The following is a 15,580-nucleotide window of genomic DNA, read 5'->3' as shown; positions in this document are numbered from 1 at the left end:
TCGCGGTTGATAACGTACTCAGTACTGAACTCCTGCATGGAGGCATGCTTGCTGTTTTATAGGCAATTTGGGGAAGACAAAGAGCGAAGTTTTAAGAGAGTTGGGTTGTAAACCTCTATTTTCCTGTTGGAAGAGAGTCTTCTGGAGAATGGGGGTAATTGGAGAATCCTAGGACAAGTGCGTAGGCGTAGGCGCCGATCGCGAAAGTTTATTATTTCAGTTGGCTCGCCAAGTGGTCGAATGCAAATGATTAGGGGACGAGAGTCTGTGTTTATAAAGGCGGTAAGTGTCTATGTTTATGATAAGGCGACAAGTGTCTATGTTTATGATTTGCGATCTGTGAGAAAGGGTGGCTTTGGAACATGACGCTGTGTCCAAGGTTAATCGAAGGGCTCTCGTTCTTTGATTAAATTTTGTGCTTAGACTTAGATATTTTGTGTTTATACATTAATGTGTGTATATGAGCTTATACTAGTGTATGTTGCTTATAATTATCTTATGGGGAGTTGTGGATGTAATAATGGATATGTTACTATATAAATATATAATAAAATAAAAGTTAAAATCAAAATAAAATGAATATGATGGGTTTTTATTTATATGAGGCTTTGGCAACCTCATAAGATTTTAACATTACAAAATTCTGTGTAATGGCGGGCACAACAAAAAATATTATATATATGTGGCTTTAAAATGTAAAAATAAAACTTCGAATATTGGAGATCGAAGATATCAAATTCGAAAATGGAAATCGAATTAAAACTTTAAAATAATGGTTATCAATATAATTTGTTAATATAAAATGGTGAACTTTGTGTGTATATGGACCATAATATACACGCGTTGCGAATATGTATTGTTCATCTTAGTTATGAGCATACGTTGGCTAATGCAACAACCTAAAATATTGTACCTGGTTCCCACCAGGTTAATGTTTTATATAAATTGCAGTATGTATCGCCCAAACATAGTTAAATATAAACCGTAAATAACCCAATTATATGATACATAATGCTTATATGAAACTAAGACATTTCGCAGCTTTTATTTTAGGTATAAAAATACATTTATTGAAGGAATTGATATATGCCAGTAAAATGGTGTATTTTTAATTTCTTTCGCCCAAACATAGTTAAATATTAACCGTAAATAACCCGATTATATGATACATAATGCTTATATGAAACAGACATTTCGCAGCATTTATTTTAGGTATAAAAATACATTTATTGAAGGAATTGATATATGCCAGTAAAATGGCATAATGGCATATCTTTCAATAAAAAAAAAATTGACATTATATAAAAATGAATTATAAAACTCTAAGCGGTGGATCACTCGGCTCATGGGTCGATGAAGAACGCAGCAAACTGTGCGTCATCGTGTGAACTGCAGGACACATGAACATTGACATTTTGAACGCATATCGCAGTCCATGCTGTTATGTACTTTAATTAATTTTATAGAGCTGCTTGGACTACATATGGTTGAGGGTTGTAAGACTATGCTAATAAATTTGTTTATAAATTTTATAAGCATCTGGTATATTATTGGATAAAATAATAATTTTGTTATTCATAATATTAAAAAATATATATGAAAAACATTATCTCACATTTGGATGTGAAAAACGAAGAGAAATATTTTCTTTTTCGATCAAGTAATACTGAGAAATGTCTAGCATAAAAAATTGAATTATTTTTCATCTAGAATTGTCTCTTATTAATGATTCGGAAATATAAAAAACTTGGTTATGTTTTATTCTTCGTTGGTTCGTTTAATGGAAAACACTTTGCTACAAGAAATAATGGAAATTTTATAACGACTTCAATAAAATGTTTTCATCATTATATATAAAGAATTAATGGCAAGAAAAAGTTATATACAACCTCAACGCATATGGGACTACCCCCTGAATTTAAGCATATTAATTAGGGGAGGAAAGAAACTAACAAGGATTTCCTTAGTAGCGGCGAGCGAAAAAAAAAAACAGTTCAGCACTAAGTCACTTTGTCTATATGGCAAATGTGAGATGCAGTGAATTCTAGTATGAGAAATTAACGATTTAAGTCCTTCTTAAATGAGGCCATTTACCCATAGAGGGTGCCAGGCCCGTATAACGTTAATGATTACTAGATGATGTTTCCAAAGAGTTGTGTTGCTTGATAGTGCAGAACTAAGTGGGTGGTAAACTCCGATAGTAAATAAGTACCGTGAGGGAAAGTTAAAAAGAACTCTGAATAGAGAGTTAAACAGTACGTGAAACTGCTTAGAGGTTAAGCGCGTTGAACCTGAATATCCGTTATGGAAAATTCATCATTAAAATTGTAATATTTAAATAATATTATGAGGATAGTGTGCATTTTTTCCATATAAGGACATTGTAATCTATTAGCATATACCAAATTTATCATCCAATTAAATTGCTTGCATTTTAACACAGAATAAATGTTATTAATTTGATAAAGTGCTTAAAGATTAATATGAGTACAGTGCGTAAATTTTTCGGAATTATATAATGGCATAATTATCATTAATTTTTGTGTTTATTATATGCACTTGTATGATTAACAAGTCGAAAGATTCAGGATACCTTCGGGACCCGTCTTGAAACACGGACCAAGGAGTCTAACATATGTGCAAGTTATTGGGAAATAAACCTAATAGCGTAATTAACTTGACTAATAATGGGATTAGCTTTTTAACTATTTATAGCTAATTAACACAATCCCGGGGCGTTCTATATAGTTATGTATAATGTATATTTATATTATTTATTCCTCTAACTGGAACGTACCTTGAGCATATATGCTGTGACCCGAAAGATGGTGAACTATATTTGATCAGGTTGAAGTCAGGGGAAACCCTGATGGAAGACCGAAACAGTTCTGACGTGCAAATCGATTGTCAGAATTGAGTATAGGGGCGAAAGACCAATCGAACCATCTAGTAGCTGGTTCCTTCCGAAGTTTCCCTCAGGATAGCTGGTGCATTTTAATATTATATAAAATAATCTTATCTGGTACACCGAATGATTAGAGGCCTTAGGGTCGAAACGATCTTAACCTATTCTCAAACTTTAAATGGGTAAGAACCTTAACTTTCTTGATATGAAGTTCAAGGTTATGATATAATGTGCCAAGTGGGCCACTTTTGGTAAGCAGAACTGGCGCTGTGGGATGAACCAAACGTAATGTTACGGTACCCAAATTAACAACTCATGCAGATACCATGAAAGGCGTTGGTTGCTTAAAACAGCAGGACGGTGATCATGGAAGGCGAAATCCGCTAAGCAGTATGTAACAACTCACCTGCCAAAGCAACTAGCCCTTAAAATGGATGGCGCTTAAGTAAAGTAAGATGTAAGTTAAGTAGATGATTTATATTACTTGTGATATAAATTTTGAAACTTTAGTGAGTAGGAAGCTACAATGGTATGCGTAGAAGTTTTTGGCGATCTTGGTGGTAGTAGCAAATAATCGGCTGAGACCTTTGAGGACTGAAGTGGAGAAGGGTTTCGTGTGAACAGTGGTTGATCACGAGTTAGTCGGTCCTAAGTTCAAGGCGAAACCCGAAAATTTTAAGTAAAACAAAAATGCTAAGTTATATAAACAAAGCGAAAATAATACACTTGAATAATTTTTAACGAAAGGAAATACGGTTCCAATTCCGTAACCTGGTTAGTATCCGTTTGTTATTAAATATGGGCCATATGGCAACAGGAACGACCATAAAGAAGCCGTCGAGAGATATCGGAAGAGTTTTCTTTTCTGTTTTATAGCCGTACTACCATGAAAGTCTTTCGCAGAGAGATATGGTAGATGGGCTAGAAGAGCATGACATATACTGTTGTGTCGATATTTTCTCCTCGCACCTTGAAAATTTATGGTGGGGACACGCAAACTTCTCAACAGGCCGTACCAATATCCGCAGCTGGTCTCCAAGGTGAAGAGTCTCTAGTCGATAGAATTATGTAGGTAAGGGAAGTCGACAAATTAGATCCGTAACTTCGGGATAAGGATTGGCTCTGAAGATTGAGATAGTCGGGCTTGATTGGGAAACAATAACATGGTTTATGTGCTCGTTCTGGGTAAATAGAGTTTCTAGCATTTATGTTAGTTACTTGTTCCCCGGATAGTTTAGTTACGTAGCCAATTGTGGAACTTTCTTGCTAAAATTTTTAAGAATACTATTTAAGTTAAACCAATTAGTTCTTATTAATTATAACGATTATAAATTAACAATCAATTCAGAACTGGCACGGACTTGGGGAATTGGACTGTCTAATTAAAACAAAGATGGCCCTAGCGGGTGTTGACACAATGTGATTTCTGCCCAGTGCTCTGAATGTCAAAGTGAAAAAATTCAAGTAAGCGCTGGTCAACGGCGGGAGTAACTATGACTCTCTTAAGGTAGCCAAATGCCTCGTCGTCTAATTAGTGACGCGCTTGAATGGATTAACGAGATTCCTACCGTCCCTATCTACTTACTGTCAGTGACGGACGTGTTTTCTACGAGCTCCCATTAATACGGTCGTTTTTTGAGTAAATCCGCGGATTTATACTTTGAAAAACGGATTAAAGTGTGTGTGAAGGTGTCGCGAACATAAGTTGAAAAATTTGTGAGCGAAAGTACATCGCGTGTCGCGGAAATCAACAATTTTCAATCGAAAATTTCCGAGAAATTTCTGGAATTTCTCTGCGAAAGAGGCGTTAGCCCTTTTCGTGTGGGATTTTCTCAGCACCAGCTGATCGGTTCCGAACTTTGCTATTGGAACATTATGTATGTATGTATGAATTGGAACATTTTAGTGCTGCCATACCGAGCAATTGGTGGCGCCACTGTTAATAGGTGGAGCCAGTGCGTCATAGCAACCAGCCTCTGTCAGCAAGCCAAAGTTGCTGGACTCGACAAAAGGAGGAGCTACTTTTATCGGGTAAGTCCGATGGAGAGCGACAGCAGTGCGAGCGCCATGAGCGCCAGCAGTGCGTCGAAGAAGTCTACGCGTCGCAGGCATAGAAGCCTACTGACTTCGAAGAGCTCGGCGCCAACGCAGGCGAAGCTGGTTGCCGTGGCGGCGAATGGGGTTCCCATTGTTCAGCTTACTGCCAATTAGATGTACCTTTGGAACCTTACCTTCGGTACATGGATGCGATCCTGCTACAGGCTATCAGAACCCCTGCAATACTGGGCCTTGACGCGAATGTAGTGTCCCCCATGTGGTTTGCCAAACTCTCTCGGCATGTCGAGGGGCAAGCTAACTACAGTCGGGGTGAGCTGCTGTCTGAGTGGATGCTGGAGGCAAGAGCCGCCGCTCTAAAGTGCACGGAGATTGGGTGCCTCCGCGTGAATGGCGAGTTGATCACTGATTGGGGTGATTGTGCACGAGTGCTCCTTCGCAACTTTTTCCCAGTTGCGGAGTCCGAAGCACCGACTGCCATCGTGGAGGAAGACCCACCGGCCCTTGAAACACTCAAGATTGATGTCTGTGTTGCCCGACTGAAGAGCAGGCGTTCGCCTGGCTTGGACGGCATCAATGGCACTATTTGCAAGGCAGTCTGGCGCGCCGTACCTCAGCACCTGGCAGCGTTGTACTTCCGATGCATCCGATCGGGCGCAGTCCGATCGTAGAGGCGCTACTCAAGGGACCCGAGAAGGACAAGTGTGAGCCCTCCTCATATAGGGGAATTTGCTTACTGCCAGTTTTTGGCAAGTTGCTTGAGGCAATCATGGTGAATCGTGTAAGAGAAGTTCTTCCGGAAGGCTGCAGATGGCAGTTCGGATTTCGCTAAGGACGTTGTGTGGAGGATGCTTGGAGACACGTGAAGAGCAGTGTTGCCGCCAGTCCAGCGCAATACGTGCTCGGCACATTCGTGGACTTTAAAGGAGCATTTGACGACGTCGAAAGGAGTGCTGTACTGCGCCGACTAGCCGACTTGGGATGCCGGGAAATAAGCTTGTGGCAGAGCTTTTTTGCCGGCCGAAGAGCAGTAATTCGAAGCAGTTCCGGTGCAGTGAATGTTCCGGTAACTAGAAGTTGCCCACAGGGGTCAATCAGCTGCCCATTTATTTGGGACATGCTGATGGACGTACTGCTTCAGCGCCTCGAGCCGTATTGCCTGCCTCTCATCGAGGGAAATTCCCGAGCCGTGCTAGAGGAAAAAGGAGCGCAACTGATGTCCATCGTTGAAACGTGGGGAGCGGAAATAGGCGTTGCCGTTTCGACCAGCAAGACGGTAATAATGCTGCTCAAAGGTGCCTTGAGACGTGCGCCCACGGTAAGATTCGCTGGAGAGAACCTGCCGTATGTGCGTAGCTGTTGGTACCTTGGCATCACGGTCAGTGAAGGAATGAAAGTCCTCACGCACATTATCTTCGCCAGCGGATGACCGGAGTCGTTGGAGTATTGGTGCGTGTGCTACGAGTCGACTGGGGCTTCAGTCCTCGAGCCAGGCGGACCATATATGCGGGACTCATGGCACCTTGTGTGCTGTTAGGTGCCTCGGTATGGTATGACACCGCCGCACAGGTAGCTGCCAGGAGGCGACTGTCCGCGTGCCATAGACTGATCCTGCTTGGATGTCTATCGGTATGCCAAACAGTGTCCACCGCGGCACTGCAGGTTCTTGCTGGAGCCCCCCGCTTGACTTGGCCGCTAAGAAATTAGCGGTCAATTACAAGCTGAAGCGTGGATACCCGCTGGAGGAGAACGACTGGCTCTATGGCGAGTACATTGCGCGTCTAAGCCGGGAGCAAAAGAGATTCGCCTAGAGGAATGCTTGCTATTGAGTTGGCAAAGCAGATGGGATGACGCACAGGTTCATCCCGGACGTCACCCTTGTCTATCGGGATCCAAATTTTAGTTTCTCGATGATGGCGTCTTTCTTGCTCACTGGGCACGGGTCGTTCAACGCATTTCTGCATGGGAGAGCCCTCAGCGATACCACTGCTTGCGCATGTGGTGATCCATACGAGAATTGGGAGCACGTGTTGTGCGCCTGCCCCCTATATGCAGATTTGCGAGACCTCGATGGACTTTGAGTGCAGCGCGTTGGCGAGGACTGGACATTTGAAAGAATCCTGGAGGATCGGGAGAGAACCCAACGTCTCCGCAGAAGAGGGGGTACTTAGCCTGACGCTTCGCCGTGTGGTTAGCGGGCGTGTGGTTGCCCGGCAAGCAAGCACTCGAATTGCTACCGGGGTGGTTGCTATGTACATAGCTATAGCTTCCAGACCGGGACGTTTTGTCTAGCGTATCTGGACACATCATATGCTCACTTGTGGGTGTATAGGGTGCCGTGGTTGTAATCTCTTCAATGTGGAATACGCCACGAAAAACAAGTTCGGAGGGATCCGATTCATACACTGTCCCTATCTACTATCTAGCGAAACCACATCCAAGGGAAAGGGCTTGGAATAATTAGCGGGAAAAGAAGACCCTTTTGAGCTTGACTCTAATCTGGCAGTGTAAGGAGACATAAGAGGTGTAGAATAAGTGGGAGATATTAGACCTCGGTTTGGTATCGTCAATGAAATACCACTGCTCTTATTGTTTCCTTACTTACTTGATTAAATGGAACGTGTATCATTTCCTAGCCATTATACGGATATATTTATTATATCTTATGGTATTGGGTTTTGATGCAAGCTTCTTTATCAAAGTATCACGAGCTTGTTATATAATCGCAAACAAATTCTTTAATAAAACGATGCATTTATGTAGTTTTGATTTGAAAATTTGGTATAACTCCAATTACTCAGGTATGATCCAATTCAAGGACATTGCCAGGTAGGGAGTTTGACTGGGGCGGTACATCTCTCAAATAATAACGGAGGTGTCCCAAGGCCAGCTCAGTGCGGACAAAAACCACACAATGAGCAAAAGGAAAAATGCTGACTTGATCTCGGTGTTCAGTACACACAGGGACAGCAAAAGCTCGGCCTATCGATACTTTTGGTTTAAAGAGTTTTTAACAAGAGGTGTCAGAAAAGTTACCATAGGGATAAATGGCTTGTGGCGGCCAAGCTTTCATAGCGACGTCGCTTTTGATGTCGTTCATAGCGCTCATGTAATCTCTTCTAATTCACCAAGCGTTGGATTGTTCACCCATGCAAGGGAACGTGAGCTGGCTTTAGACCGTCGTGAGACAGGTTACCTACTAATGACAAAACGTTGTTGCGACAACATTCAGGCGTAGTACGAAAGGAACCGCAGGTACGGACCAATGACACAATACTTGTATGAGCGAACAGTGGTATGACGCTACGTCTGTTGAATTATGCCTGAACGCCTCTAAGGTCGTATCCGTGCTGGACTGCAATGATAAATAAGGGGCAATTAGCATTGTATGGCTTCTAAACCATTTAAAGTTTATAATTTACTTTATAAACGACAATGGATGTGATGACAATGTAATTTGTAACATAGTAAATGGGAGGATCTTCGATCACCTGAAAGCCTAGAATCAATTGCAAACAACTTTTGTAACAGGCAAGGTGTTGTAAGTGGTTGAGCAGCTGCCATACTGACATCCACTGAAGCTTATCCTTTGCTTGATGATTCGATATAAAATATCTAAGTACTTATCATGTACTTATAATGGGTGCCCAGAGTGCCCAGAGTAGCCAAATGCCCGTCATCAATTTAGTGACGCATATGATATTGTCCCTTTCATATTAAAGAAATAAAGAACTTAAAGAAATCAAGTCAAGTTTCCAAGACGCATATGATAATATCCCTATCATATTAAAGAACTAAAGAACTTAAAGAAATCAAGTCAAGTTGCCAATGCTTTGTCATCAATTTAGTGACGCATATGATATTGCCCCCGCGTTACACAAATAGCCATCCCGAGTTATCTATGCAGCTGAAAAACTTGGGTCCCAAATTTCTTATTGGCGGAGACTTTAACGCCAAGCACACATGGTGGGGCTCCAGGATTGTCAGCCTCAAGGGCAGCACTCTGCTGAGAGTTGGGCTGCAATCTGAACACAACGGGAGAGCCATACTGGGCAAAATACCGGACCTCCATGATCTAGGCATCAGTAGAGGCATCGACCCGGCGAAAGTATCTACAGTTGGGTGCTACGAGCTGTGCTCTGACCACAGCATGGTCAGGATACTACTACTTAGGGCCTCCTTCCTAAGGACTTCCGGAGTCACCAACCTGATCAGGCGAAATACCGACACAACTGTGTTTAAAAGCTGGCTTGAAGAAAACGTTGACCCACATCCGGCTATCAGCACTGGAGGAGACATAGACGATGCCGTTGCTAGCCTTACTGGCAAAATCCACCAGGCGGCAAGGTTGGCCACAACCACACCTCGTACCAACAGTGGGAGACTCCAAGTGGCCCGCAGGGACAAACATTTATGGTCGACTGAACTGGCGTCGATGGTATCGGAGAAAAGGAGGTTGAGGAGAGTCTGGCAGTCTAACAGACCTCCGTCTGACAAGAGGGCCTACAACAGAGCCTGTAAGCTGCTCAAACAGATGCTTCATGACTCGAGAAGCAAGGCGCTCGAGGAGTACCTAGTAGAACTGGAGCCTGGCAATGCTGAGCACAACATCTGGAACACCACCAAATACCTGAAGAGGCCTGTGCGGAGGGTCGTCTCCAGAATCTTGGATGACTACGAAAACAATAAATATTGCGCAGCTGTCTTTCTGGATGTAAGGCAGGCTTTCGACAGGGTGTGGCACCTCGGCCTGAAGCAATCGTTACCGAGCAGTAACTCCAAATCACCCCAACACGTGGTGAGAGCCGGAGTACCCCAGGGCAGCGTACTCGGTCCTGTGCTGTACAACATATTCAGCTCAGATATGCCAGTATATGAAGAATATTGACATGCACCTACGCGGACGACACAGCGCTCCAGTGCTCTGACGCAACTCCTGATTTGGCAGAGCAAGGGCTTCAACACGAGCTGCACACGATTCAGTCATGGCTTAAAAGGTTGAACATCACCATAAACGCTGACAAATCCACCTACGTCACGTTTACACTCAGAACAGGGAACTGTCCACCCGTCCACATCAACGGCACCAATATACCGTCCAATGCGAAGGCCAAGTACCTGGGACTAACCCTTTCCCACATAGGGGAAAAAGTAAATCTCATGAGGCACAAATGCCGCCCCATGACCTGGCTCCTGGGCAGACGAAGCACGCTACCCACTGGACACAAACTACTGCTCTACAAAGCCATCATAAAGCCGGCTTGGACATACGGCATTAAGCTGTGGGGCACTGCCTCCCCTACAAATATCCAAAAACTACAGAGAGCAGAATGCCGCATTCTAAGATTTATCCTCAACTGTCCTTACTACGTGAGGAACACAACAATCAAAAGGGACCTCAAACTGCAAAGTGTCGCCGAGGAATCCAGGAAAGCTAGCAGGAGGCACCTGGAGAAGCTGGAGAACCACCAGAACCAACTTGCAATCAACCTCCTTGACAACAGCCTACAGCGCAGAAGACTCCGAAGAAACCATCTACGTGACCTATCTTTCCGGATTCCCTAAAGGAACCCTCTGATGACCCTAGCTAACAAATATAAGATTGCCTAGGGAATCTACATAACCGCCAACGTACCGCAAAATTTAATTGATTGCCCTCCTGGGCAGATGTAAATAAAAATACTGTAATGCAAAAACAAAAAAAAAATCAATTTAGTGACGCATATGATATGGTCCCTATCATATTATAGAAATAAAGAACTTAAAGAAATCAAGTTAAGTTGCCAAGACGCATATGATATTGTCCCTATCATATAAATAAAAGATAAATGTATATAATTATATATAAAGAAAAATATATGAAATATCCGTATATTTATTGAATAATATAAGGAAATTAAATAGTATTTTGAAGAGGATTGCCAGCAGACTAATTGGTCTATAAGAGGCAAGATTGGTTTCAGGTTTTCCAGGTTTGAGGATGAGTATGACTTCTGCACGTTTCCATGTTCTCGGGAAGTACCCTAGTGAGAAGCAACTGTTGTAAATGTTAGCCAACAACTGGGAACGGGGGGTGGCAACATTTTAAGGTATTTCCATAGGTGAACCTTCGGAAGGATCATTATTGTATAAAATCCTTACCGTTAATAAAAATGTGTTATAATACAAATGCATTTTGAATTTACCAAAATTACTTACCAAATTACAAAATAAAAAAATTTACCAAATTTATATTACCAGTTTATCAAATTTACCAGATTACAAAAGCAAATTAAAATGAAAATGGGTTTTTATTTATATGTGGCTTTGGCAACCTCATAGGATTTTAACATTACAAAATGCTGAGTAATGGCGGGCACAAGAAAAAAAAATATTATATATATGTGGTTTTAAAATGTAAAAATAAAACTTCGTATATTGGAGATCGAAGATATCAAATTCGAAAATGGAAATCGAATTAAAACTTTAAAATTATGGTTATCAAAATAATTTGTTAAAATAATTTATAAAATGGTGAAATTTGTGTGTATATGGACCATATTATACACGCGTTGCGAATATGTATTTTTAGTTATGAGCATACGTTGGCTAATGCAACAACCTAAAATATACAATGTTGTACCTGGTACCCATCAGGTTAATGTTTTATATAATTTTTTTTATTTCTTTGAATGAATTATAAAACTCTAAGCGGTGGATCACTCGGCTCATGGGTCGATGAAGAACCCAGCAAACTGTGCGTCATCGTGTGAACTGCAGGACATATGGGACTACCCCTTGAATTTAAGCATATTAATTAGGGGAGGAAAAGAAAGGATTTTCTTAGTAGCGGCGAGCGAAAAGAAAACAGTTCAGCACTAAGTCCCTTTGTCTATATGGCAAATGTGGGATGTAGTGTATGGAGCGTCACTAGTATGAGAAATTAACGCATAGAGGGTGCCAGGCCAGTATAAAGTTAATGATTACTAGATGATGTTTCCAAAGAGTCGTGTTGCTTGATAGTGCAGCACTAAGTGGGTGGTAAACTCCATCTAAAACTAAATATAACCATTAGACCGATAGTAAACAAGTACCGTGAGGGAAAGTTGAAAAGAACACTGAATAGAGATATTATAATTATTGAATATAATGTATATTACTTGAGCATATATGCTGTGACCCGAAAGATGGTGAACTATACTTCATCAGGTTAAAGTCAGGGGAAACCCTGATGGAAGACCGAAACAGTTCTGACGTGCAAATCGATTGTCAGATTTGAGTATAGGGGCGAAAGACCAATCGAACCATCTAGTAGCTGGTTCCTTCCGAAGTTTCCCCCAGGATAGGTGGTGCATTTTAATATTATATAAAATAATCTTATCTAGTAAAGCGAATGATTAGAGGCCTTAGGTTCGAAACGATCTTAACCTATTCTCAAACTTTATGGGTAAGAACGTTAACTTTCTTGATATGAAGTTCAAGGTTATGATATAATGTGCCCAGTGCGCCACTTTTGGTAAGCAGAACTGGCGCTGTGGGATAAACCAAACGTAATGTTACGGTGCCCAAATTAACAACTCATGCAGATACCATGAAAGGCTTTGGTTGCTTAAAACGGAAGACCGTTGATCATGGAAGTCGAAATCCGCTAAGGAGTGTGGAAGCAACTAGCCATTAAAATGGATGGCGCTTAAGTTGTATACCTATACATTACCGCTAAAGTAGATGATTTATATTACTTGTGATATAAATTTTGAAACTTTAGTGAGTAGGAAGGTACAATGGTATGCGTAGAAGTGTTTGGCGTAAGGTGGTAGTAGCAAATAATCGAATGAGACATTGGAGGACTGAAGTGGAGAAGGGTTTCGTGTGAATAGTGGTTGATCACGAGTTAGTCGGTCATAAGTTCAAGGCGAAAGCCGATAATTTTCAAGTAAAACAAAAATGCCAAATTATATAAACAAAGCGAAAATAATACACTTGAATAATTTTGAACGAAAGGGAATATGGTTCCCATTCCGTAACCTGTTGAGTATCCGTTTGTTATTAAATATGGGCCTCGTGCTCATCCTGGCAACAGGAACGACCATAAAGAAGCCGTCGAGAGATATCGGAAGAGTTTTCTTTTCTGTTTTATAGCCGTACTACCATGGAAGTCTTTCGCAGAGAGATATGGTAGATGGGCTAGAAGAGCATGACATATACTGTTGTGTCGATATTTTCTCCTCGCACCTTGAAAATTTATGGTGGGGACACGCAAACTTCTCAACAGGCCGTACCAATATCCGCAGCTGGTCTCCAAGGTGAAGAGTCTCTAGTCGATAGAATTATGTAGGTAAGGGAAGTCGACAAATTAGATCCGTAACTTCGGGATAAGGATTGGCTCTGAAGATTGAGATAGTCGGGCTTGATTGGGAAACAATAACATGGTTTATGTGCTCGTTCTGGGTAAATAGAGTTTCTAGCATTTATAATATGTTAGTTACTTGTTCCCCGGATAGTTTAGTTACGTAGCCAATTTTGGAGCGTTCTTGCTAAAATTTTTAAGAATACTATTTGGGTTAAGCCAGTTAGTTCTTATTAATTATAACGATTATCAATTAACAATCAATTCAGAACTGGCACGGACTTGGGGAATCCGACTGTCTAATTAAAACAAAGATGGCCCTAGCGGGTGTTGACACAATGTGATTTTTGCCCAGTGCTCTGAATGTCAAAGTGAAAAATTCAAGTAAGCGCATTAATGGATTAACGAGATTCCTACTGTCCCAATCTACTTACTGTCAGTGACGGACGTGTTTTCTACGAGCTCCCATTAATACGGTCATTTTTGGTGTAAATCCACGGTATGACACCGCCGCACAGGTAGCTGCCAAGAGACGACTGTCCTCCTGCCATAGACTGATCCTCCTTGGATGTCTATCGGTATGCAGAGCTTGACTTGGCCGCTAAGAAATTAGCGGTCAAATACACGGTGAAGCGTGGATACCCGCTGGAGGAGAACGACTGGCTCTATGGCGAGGACATTGCGCGTCTAAGCCGGGAGCAAAAAGAGATTCGCCTATAGGAATGCTTGCTACTGAGTTGGCAAAGCAGATGGGATGACGACAGCGAACCAGGACGGGTGACGCACAAGTTCATCCCGGACGTCACCCTTCTCTATCGGGATCCCAATCTTGGTTTCTCGTTGATGGCGTCTTTCTTGCCCTCAGCGATACCACTGCTTGCGCATGTGGTGATCCATACGAGGATTGGGTGCACGTGTTGTGCGCCTGCCCCTTAGACTGGACATTTGAAAGAATCCTGGAGGATCGGGAGAGAAACCAACGGCTGGCTGTGTTCGCTGAGTTGGCGTTCCGCAGAAGAGGGGGCACTTAGCCTGACGCTTCACCGTGTGGTTAGCGGGCGTGCCCGGCAAGCAAGCACTCGAATTGCTACCGGGGTGGTTGCTATGTACATAGCTATAGCTTCAAGACCGGGACGTTTTGTCTAGCGTATCATATGCATCATATGCTCACTTGTGGGTGTATAGGGTGCCGTGGTTGTAATCCCTTCAATGTGGAACACGCCACGTAAAACAAGTTCGGAGGGATCCGATTCATACACTGTCCCTATCTACTATCTAGCGAAACCACAGCCAAGGGAAAAGGCTTGGAATAATTAGCGGGGAAAGAAGACCCTTTTGAGCTTGACTCTAATCTGGTAGTGTAAGGAGACATAAGAGGTGTAGAATAAGTGGGAGATATTAGACCTCGGTTTGGTATCGTCAATGAAATACCACTACTCCTATTGTTTCCTTACTTACTTGATTAAATGGAACTTGTAACATTTCCTAGCCATTATACGGATATAATTATTATATCTTATGGTATTGGGTTTTGATGCAAGCTTCTTTATCAAAGTATTACGAGCTTGTTAATTCAATTCAAGGACATTGCCAGGTAGGGAGTTTGACTGGGGCGGTACATCTCTCAAATAATAACGGAGGTGTCCCAAGGCCAGCTCAATGCGGACTGGAAACCACACATAGAGCAAAAGGGCAAATGCTGACTTGATCTCGGTGTTCAGTACACACAGTGACAGCAAAAGCTCGGCCTATCGATCCTTTTGATTTAAAGAGTTTTTAACAAGAGGTGTCAGAAAAGTTACCATAGGGATAACTTGGCCGCCGTTTATAGTGATCATTCTGAAGCAAAATTCACGTGAGCTGGGTTTAGACCGTCGTGTGACAGGTTAGTTTTACCCTACTAATGACCCTACTAATACCCTACTGCGACCCACTGAAGCTTATCCTTTGCTTGATAATTCGATATAAAATATTCAAGTACTCATGATGTACTTATAATGGGAAGAAGCATTCCATACCTCCATCCTTAGTGGAGTTTTTTGACAACTCTCTGCGAGTGCTGACGTGCCTACGAATAAAGTTCTGAGTGATTTTCGCTGTGAAAAGTTAGCCTGGATTCTTTAAAAACGTACAGACAGTTGGGCCAAGTCCTGGAGTGCGTGTGATACACGAACGCAAGTTTATGCAACGTGTCCTTTGGCTGCAGATGGTATTTAACTTATTTGCAGAAATGCACGTAGCTAGCAAATCAGCTGACTGGTGTCACCAGTCGTCGCCTACTCAGCTGGTGGAAC

At 42.1% G+C, this 15,580-nt stretch overlaps 1 non-coding gene and 2 pseudogenes across 1 annotated transcript; all 3 read left to right on the top strand.

The window, feature by feature from the left end:
- The first annotated feature begins 1,318 nt into the window (after positions 1 to 1,318).
- Positions 1,319 to 1,497, top strand: LOC113564685. The gene has a single exon (XR_003408242.1). It is a non-coding gene; the product is annotated as a 5.8S ribosomal RNA (ribosomal RNA).
- Positions 1,498 to 1,885: 388 nt separating this feature from the next.
- Positions 1,886 to 8,565, top strand: LOC113564686 (annotated as a pseudogene).
- Positions 8,566 to 11,710: 3,145 nt separating this feature from the next.
- LOC113564687 lies at positions 11,711 to 15,223 on the top strand (annotated as a pseudogene).
- Positions 15,224 to 15,580: the final 357 nt, after the last annotated feature.

Source organism: Drosophila erecta, unplaced genomic scaffold (assembly GCF_003286155.1).
Source record: "Drosophila erecta strain 14021-0224.00,06,07 unplaced genomic scaffold, DereRS2 tig00000321-arrow-arrow-pilon, whole genome shotgun sequence".
NCBI classification, from domain to species: Eukaryota; Metazoa; Arthropoda; class Insecta; order Diptera; family Drosophilidae; genus Drosophila; species Drosophila erecta.
This window is presented reverse-complemented; position numbering and strand designations above follow the sequence as displayed.